The sequence below is a fragment of the Helicoverpa zea genome, chromosome 8 (genome assembly GCF_022581195.2).
Source record: "Helicoverpa zea isolate HzStark_Cry1AcR chromosome 8, ilHelZeax1.1, whole genome shotgun sequence".
Lineage (NCBI taxonomy): Eukaryota > Metazoa > Arthropoda > Insecta > Lepidoptera > Noctuidae > Helicoverpa > Helicoverpa zea.
Window position 1 is genome coordinate 1,267,292 of NC_061459.1, and position 9,142 is coordinate 1,276,433.

Sequence of the window (9,142 nt, forward strand, 5' to 3'; positions counted from 1 at the left end):
TGTCCCGTTCTCAACTTTGCCATTTTTAAGTTTATGTTATTTTATTAAGATTTAGAGGTAGGTTTCAAGTGGACAATCGCACGGAAAGAATAAGTTTTATTTTCCGGGAAGTAACCCGGTAGTATACATAAGTATTATAATTAATTGATTTTGTTTTCTAAACTTTGACGTATGACCACCTTTCTTTCTTCTTAATCTTACAACAAGTCATCAATTTGATTTTGTTGATTTTTCTATCTTCTTATTATTGCACAATCTATTAACAAAAGCATTCATACTTCATAGACCACCAACCAACCCATATCCTACGTTCTAAAATCAAAGCTACCTTAATAGTTACAATTGAAGCGTAATAGCCTTGTCGCCCACTCCCATCTGTACTATAGTCTGCTAAGTGTAAGCAATTCTGCAGATGCCGTTGCTTGGATTCAATTATAGCATTGCATCTGGTGTGGAGTGCTGGCCTGACGTATAGTGCGGTCGGAATTAGAAGGTGCTACTCAAGCCTATTGTGTCCGGGTCAAATGAATTCCTGGTGACGTAAGGAATGGCATGATAGGTTTGGGTTACCTTTTATGCTCCAATTTTCAGGTCTATAGTGTCGGGCCATTGGGTATAATTTAAAATTAACATCTCCTAGTATTAAAATACTTAGCTAATGTAGTTCTAAAATTATGAAGTCCTTTGTTATGTTTTTGAAGTGTCATAACCAATTTTGGAAGGAATTTGAAGTACATACCTTCTATCATATACAGTATTTACAGCAAATCAAGACCTGTCATTGCTATTTAAACTGTTAGTCGTCCAAATACTCCATAAAACAAATACTCAACTAAATAAGGTCTGCGATCTAACTAGGACTTTACAAGGCATTATCTTCCTAAACATCTTCATTATCTGTTCTTACAGCTTTTAATGAAAAGCTGAAAAAGGCCATTTCACAAAAAAAAAACTTGATATAATCGATATTTGTTTTAGAAATTATTATTCCAAATATAGGCTAATCGTCTCACCACACATTGGAAGGTGCACGTCTATATCGAATGAAGATCCGACGTGGGTGCGATTCGATTATAGGTATCGACGCACTATCGATACTCAGCTGAAATGTACGGAGTGTTGACAGAATTATATAGCACTGCATCTAAACTGGAGAACACGGTGCTTTGAGGTGCCAATTATGCGGAAGAGATAGAATTTGCGATGCAACAATGGCGGGAATGTCTTGGTTGTGTAAATTACTCTTCAGAATGTGATTCTGCCAATTGCTGCATATGTACTGTAAATGATAAAATGTTTATTTGGGATTTAATTATTTGAGAGTTTTTTTTAAGTTTTTCTTTTAGTAAAAAGGGCTGAGCATCGAGAAAAATTGGCGAAACTTGGAGAGACGATGGTCCCTTGGGGTGGTGGACGTGTTTCGGCTGACACGACGACGAGACATCGCAAAAGTTACTTATAGTGCAGTCATTGAAGCGAAAAATACGGTCTAACCTCCGAATTTTTTTACTGTGAACCGATTTGCATGAAATTTTGGTATTAGGTTCATCTTACCCTTGACTTCAAAAGTGAATATGATTTGAACTCCGCCACCCCCCCTGGGGGCGGTTGACACCTCTTCTTTGGGGTGAATATTTTTTTTGCAAAATAATCTCGGATATCGATAGAAGACCTAATTTTAAGCTAAAGTTGTCTTTAAAGTTTAAAAAAAAATCCAATACTTTTCAAGTTATTGGCAATTGAAAATTCCCAATTTTTCACGTTTTTCATCGGTTTTTTGCAAATATCTCCAAAAGTATAGGTTTTATCGAAAATTTATAAAGAACAAAATTGTAGCAGGTAAAACAACGAACAATTTGTTTTTTTATAAAAGGTCCTAAGTGCAATACTAAGCTAGATATTAAAGATCAAAGCCGTTTTTTATTTTGTCTGAAATTTAATCGACGTAGTTTATGCCATCTATTATTTTAGTAAGTTGATCAATTTACCAGTTTTATTATTTTCCGGTGACATATATACACATTACAATAGTTGTGACTCTTTATTATACTGCCTACTTTCACATTGCTCCAAATATTGACACTCCGAAGTTTTCAGTTACCAAGTAGAAAAAAATATGACAAGTTTTTGGACCGTAACTCCTTCAATTTTCATGCTATCACAATTTATAAAAAACCACTGTAAAAGTAATTAAGAGAGCTACAACATCCATCATTGCAATATATAGTAAAGAACTTTTTTCTAAAACGGTGAAGGGTTAAAGTGCTTAAGAGAGGCTGTGATTGCGCTGCCACGCGCTCTTTAAACAATCATATCTCCGTCAATTTTTGTTCGACAGAAAAAACAAATAAACCAAATTGTTTGTCAGAAAAATACCTAATTTTTTTATCAGTACACTTTTATACGTATCTGTCGTAATTTTTGAGATATTATGAAAAACAAGTGGGTTTTTCTTTAATTTGAAATTTTGTTCTTTTCGTTAATCGTGACTTTTTTGAAAAATATCTGTCCTGAAGCAGCCAAACTGATACTATCTATCAAACTCTTCATAATAAAGTTAATCCTAGGCGGAATACGATTAATTTTAATTTTGGTGGAAATGGCACTTATGAAACCCATTGATTTAAAAGAAAAAATATAAGATGCTCCCCTTATTTGCAATACAGCTCACTTATTTTACGTGCAAAAGACTTTTAATAGTACTCATCTTAAAGCTTATTTCAAGCACTACAAAACCCATTTGTATTCGAATGCATAAAATGCATCTACTCGCCGCTACATGGCATTGACCACAACGATTAAATTTCAGACAAAATAAAAAACGGCTTTGATCTTTAATATCTAGCTTAATATTGCACTTAGGACCTTTTGTAAAAAAACAAATTGTTCGTTGTTTTACCTGCTACAATTTTGTTCTTTATAAATTTTCGATAAAACCTATATTTTTGGAGATATTTGCAAAAAACCGATGAAAAACGTGAAAAAATTGCGAATTTTCAATTGTCAATAACTTGAAAAGTATTGAATTTTTTTTTAAACTTTAAAGACAACTTTAGCTTAAAATTAGGTCTTCTATCGATATCCGAGGTTATTTTGCAAAAAAAATATTCACCCCAAAGAAGGGGTGTCAACCACCCCCAGGGGGGGGGTGGCGGAGTTCAAATCATATTCACTTTTGAAGTTAAGGGTAAGATGAACCTAATTCCAAAATTTCATGCAAATCGGTTCACAGTAAAAAAAATCGTAGCAATAATGCTTCAATGACTGCACTATTATTTGGTGTTAACTGTAATTCTCGCCTTTCAAATAATTTAGTGTAAAATATATTTGATCCTATTTAAAAAAAAAATACTATTTACTTACAAAATAATACAAATACTACCAGAATTAACAGCGACATATACCAAACTACACATTACGGATCACAACTGAACATTGTGTTGTGCACTGAGATGCACTAATCTCGGGTGAGATACTACACCGTACACTGTCGTGCCTATTTCTGGGAACACCATCTTAGCTGTGTTTAGACTGAAATTAACTCTGAAATGTCTTAAGTGTGTGTACATTTTCGCTAGAATAATTTACCTGTTGTAGGTATTGTTTTAGACATAATTGTAGTAATTTTGAATTTATATAATGTTTTGTTAGCTGTATGGAACATTGTAGGTATGAAAGCAGTAGACGTCTTGCCATTATTTTGACACAAAGGCAAGTTTGAAACATTGCTCAGCATTCTTCTTCAACTCAATTTTACAGTGAGTTGTCTCTGACTCTTCTTCCCTTACATCCCGAAGAGAAAAATGAAAATGATGTAGACTATCAAAAACAGCACCTTTTTGTGTGTAAGTATTGCGTTCATATTATAAAGCTTTCAGAGTTTTACAGACAGTATAGAACGCCTGAATTAACTGGCTCGTGGAAATTAATGCCATATATTTTTCTATATATTTTTTTTATAATATGTAGACAAAAAGCTAGAATAAACAAACAAACAAATCGCCAGCCGACAGAGTAACCACAAAAATATCACCGTGACGTGAAGAAGTTAATATCAGTGTAGTGTTCCCGAATATTGATTGCTGGTCACCTTGACAAGGGTTTAGCAGTTTTCCAAGGTGAACCTTTTAGCTGCGAAGAGCACTATTCTGGAAATGTAGATAGAATTTGTTTTTATCTTCTTCTGTGAAAATACTGGGTACTACTATTAAAAACGAACTCCTGCCAGCAGTTTCACCTCGGGATCTAATCCACAAACCCAACTTAAAGTGTCCTAGATTCTTGCCGATGCCTTAGACTATGTGTGTACAAATTTTCATGCATATCGATTCAGCCGTTTTCGCGTGAAAACAAGACAGTTAGACAGACATACAGACTTACTTTCACATTTATAAAACTTGTCATATTAGTTAGGATAAATCTAATATAACTAAACCTTCTTCATACAAAGTGTAAATTATTATTATGTAGTTCTGTAAATATTGTCAGAATAACCAGCAGATGGATGGCACTCTACATTCCAGTGGTTTGCGAAGGTGCGTTGTTTGTTCTCCACTAAGATTAAAGTAGGTTCCGACGGAGGTCAGGGTGTCACCGACCTCAAGTATTTCTTGACTGTTTGTATTACTTTGTTATATGCTGAGTCTTCTAACACAATATTTATTTTAGGAAAGGAATATTGAGGCAACAATTATAGCGAAAAAATAATTGTTTACTATCTAAATTATAGTGGAAATGGGCGGTCTTTCTTCACCTCAAATTGATCTGAAATTTTTGGACGAATATAGAGACATTAGGATAGACGATCATTTAATGATGTTTAAGTAAAAAGTATAGTTACACGTAGTTCAGGCATACAACTACTAAAATTTTCGGGGAAATTCCGTGACTAGCAAGATTTATTACACAAAAACGGGCAAGACGAAAAAAGAAAAGGCTAGAACACACGTAATTAACACAAAACGTTTAACAGTCCATTAACACCAACTATAAAAAGGCGAACGCGTCAAAAGGCTCCATCTATCATCGGCCCTTAACTTAGAATGTTTAAAATACCGGAGACGCCATTTCCTGAACTTACCTTCTGTCAGAAGCACGAGAACTCCGGTCATATGTAATTGTGCCATTACCAAAAAAATGCACCAGTTACCTATCATCACTATATGTATATTTCTCTGGCTGTTTCTGTGTCCTACCCGACAATGTAGCTTCCTAAAAGAAATATTTTTAATAACAGAATTATTTCGGAGCCTTTAAGGTACAAACAAAAAAAAAACAAAGTTTCTTTATATTAGCATAGATATAGAATGCCTCACGCAGAATTCCTATATGGAGATTAGTGCTCGTGCTCATGGCGGTTCCGGTTAGTTATGTGCTCTAAGGCCCTTAAAGTGCGGCTAGTGAAAGTCGGCGTGAGTACGAACAATGCGTTAATGGAAACCCAGCTTAATTATACACGTCATCACCATAGACAATGGAAAGTAGTTTTAGGGGAATGGGTACCAAACCTTATGTTGTTTGGTGGAGTGGAAAAGTGCGGTTATGAAGGTCTGGTTATGAATTTTGAATCAAAATGGTTAATTCTTCCTTATAATATCTTTGCATTTTAGATAAATAAATAATATTCCTAAGAACTCAATAAAGATTAACATTTATCACGCAGGTGTATCAATTCAAAACAGATTTTTCTGTAAAGTCATAACCGATTACGATATTGTTACTATTGCAAGGTGCTATATTAAAGAGGTTTGGTTTATAAAGTAGTTTCTTGCACAGCGAAATGCTGGCACATAAGAATCCGCCCTATTTGTAAAACTCCCTGGCCACCTATACCACTACCCGAATAAAAATTTACCACCAGCCTGCAAGCGTTTTTTCTACTATTCTAATTCCAAATTCATGCAAACTGGTCGATGGAGTATAATAAAAGGGAATCCTAAAATAAAGGTTTTTATCTTACTGTATGTTTACTATGATAGTCGGATTAGGTGGAAAATCCCTGAGTTGGCAACACAGGGAAATATAGACGCCATAGGTCTATGGGGCCCTCTTGAAAATATAAGATAGAATAAGGTTCAATGTGTTAGAAGAGGAAACAATGGTTTGATTTTTTCCCTGTGCAAAGAAAATTATATACGAAGCAGAAAAATGGATATATACACATAAAAAGAAAAATAAGGAAGAAGAAGGCTAAAGGATCGTCCGATATTAACTTATTTCAAAGTTTTGACCTAAAATTGTAAATATAGCTTTATATGCGAATAAGCTTGATAACATGTATGTATATAATAAATAATAATAATAAATAATAATAAATAAATTGTTTATTGTTTCAAAATATATAAATATATATGTATATATGTAAAATATTTTTTCTATAAGAGATATCTAGGTATAATAAATAGGCATAAAACGAGACATTAAATATCATCTTTCAGAAACGAAAATAGGAAAAATAAATTTAAGATAAAACTAAAAAAACACCTACTCAGTACACTGCCTTAACTTTTTATTGTATTACTATCCTACTAACTACTTCTACTAACTAACTACCGACTACTTTTCTTACTTATGCTATATCTATACTCCGATTATATCTATCTAATCTTTGATTTTCATACTTACGTACTTAATATTAACCTCCTAATACTACTTATATAGCTTAACATATATAATACTAATATTACATATATAATTACATATATAATACTAATATTTATATAATATAATACTAATATATACTAATATATTAATTTTATAATTATTGTAAACTTAACTTAATAGAACCTATAATAGTAAGTCAATAGTTTAGAAATCTGATCCAACAGATAAACTGTGTATACAGTTTTGTTGGACATTTTATATTTTTTATAATGTAAAATTTACCTTCTAAGCAATAAATAAATAAATAAATAAAATAATAAAAATCTAAGAACAATTTCAGATAGAAGATTCCCTGTAAATTACATTACCGTCCAATAAATTAGAATCCCTTTAATTATTGAAACCTCAGGATTTCAGGAGCCTATTATTTATAACACTAAGATGCGTACCGACCCACAGACCTAACACTTAGTTGAATTGAACAATATTAATTTCAATTAAATTCAATTAAGATTGGACAGATTTATAAAATGAGAGAGCAAAATATTCGGAAATGAAAAATTGACCATCTCTATTTGACGAATTAATGTTAATTAGAATGTAATTGAAATGAATTAGAAAATTAATGAACTTGATCCGAATAATGGATGAAATGAGAGATGTAATTAATCGGAATTAAAAAATAAGGGAAGTCTTAGAAGTAATAAAGTAGCTAATTACATTCCAAGTTTCAATTACGTCATTTATGTACTAGTGCTACCAGTTTTATAAGGAACTGAGCTTTTGATTTCTAAATTAATGTCCGGAATAGGATATACCTATTCTTAGGAGTAGAGCAGCGTAGACAAGAAATTTTCTTAATTCTGCAAAGAAACGGAAAACTTCTACTTTAATAAAAACAAATACTGGAACCAATATCATTATCATTGAATAAAACATATAGCGCTATCTTTCTATATTTGAAAGAAATAAGTTCTTACTATTGCGTATCCTTAGTATTGCGCACATTAAAATAATCTGGTACCTACTCAACTGAAAAATTCTCATGAGTTTTATGATTATCTGATCTATTGATGTTCGTCAGTCTGCGGGGGCTCTATGGCCACTTAACTTCTAGATACGAGTAAGTATATTTCACATGTCTTTGTTTTATCATGACCACGTGTGGAGTATCACCGGATGAGACAGATATAAATAAAAAACCTACTGTATTCCTAATACATTCTCCTTATTCAAAAAAATACTATGCTGAAGATCCCATCAAAATCGGTTCAGCCAAATGTAAGATAATCAGGCACCAACATTATACTTACACGCACCATACACGTTTATTGTATGGGAGCCCCCAAAAATATTTATTTTATTCTAATTTTCAGTATTTATTGTTATACCAGCAACAGAAATACATCATCTGTGAAGATTTCAACTCTCTAACTATCACGGTTCATGAGATACAGCCTGGTGACAGACGGACGGACGGACGGAGGAGCTAAAACAATAGGGTCCCATTTTACCCTTTGGGTACGGAACCCTAAAAAGTGTGACGTCAAACCTTTAAACCAATACCTTTAACTTACCAAGTATTAGTTAACTCCTATAGTATCCTCAGCAACAAGTTAACTAATGAGTTTCAGGTAAACCTGAAGTTATTAGTAACTGCACACCAGTGTATGCTAATTAGCATACTCGCTGACTTCTTCATTAATTTATTGCAACGCTGCAACTTTCTGCATTTACTCAGTACCTATATGTAAACTAGAAATGGAAATATTGTTTAGTTAAAATCCTTTTGAGTTTGTGAATAATTAAACAGACTGCATAAAATACACCTCGGTATACGTCTTTTTAAGTCTTGTGCTTATTGCTCATTAGTTTGAGAAAACTTCTTTTCTCATATGGACAAAAGTAGCCTATATGTAATTCTGGAATTTCCATCCAATAGTTTTTGTGTGAAAGAGAAACAAACATCCATGCATATTTTCCGCATTTAAAATTTTAATAGGATTTATAAACGCGTGGTCAAAAACCATTCTATTAGACTTTTGGCTAGCTCAAACTGAGCTTAGATTTCCACCAAAAAATTTCATATCCATTGAAACATACTCGTCAAGACCGCACTTCTAAAAACAGAAGAAAAAATACTTGCAACCCCAAGCATTTGAAACCAGCTATATCATATAACGCCTAGAAATTATGACTGCAACTTACACCAGTAGGCACTCATTAAAACTAAGGCATATATATTAATTTATGGCGCATTTTCCCCTTGGAGCTTATAAAATAGTTTCGTTATAAAGTCTAGACTGCATTAAATATGCGTTTTATTATGACTCGGATCTTGGAAATTAATGGTGATGTTGCAAATTGATGAGCGAAGATAGTTTGGTGTGACGACTCCTATAGTAAGTTGAAGGTTGTTGGTCTCATGAAAAGAGGTTCGTAAATTAGTTTCGAAGCTTTTGAATTAGTTGAAGTTTCAAGGTACTGGTTGTTTTTGAACAATCATGAACAATGCATGCCATCTCAATTTTCTTTATTA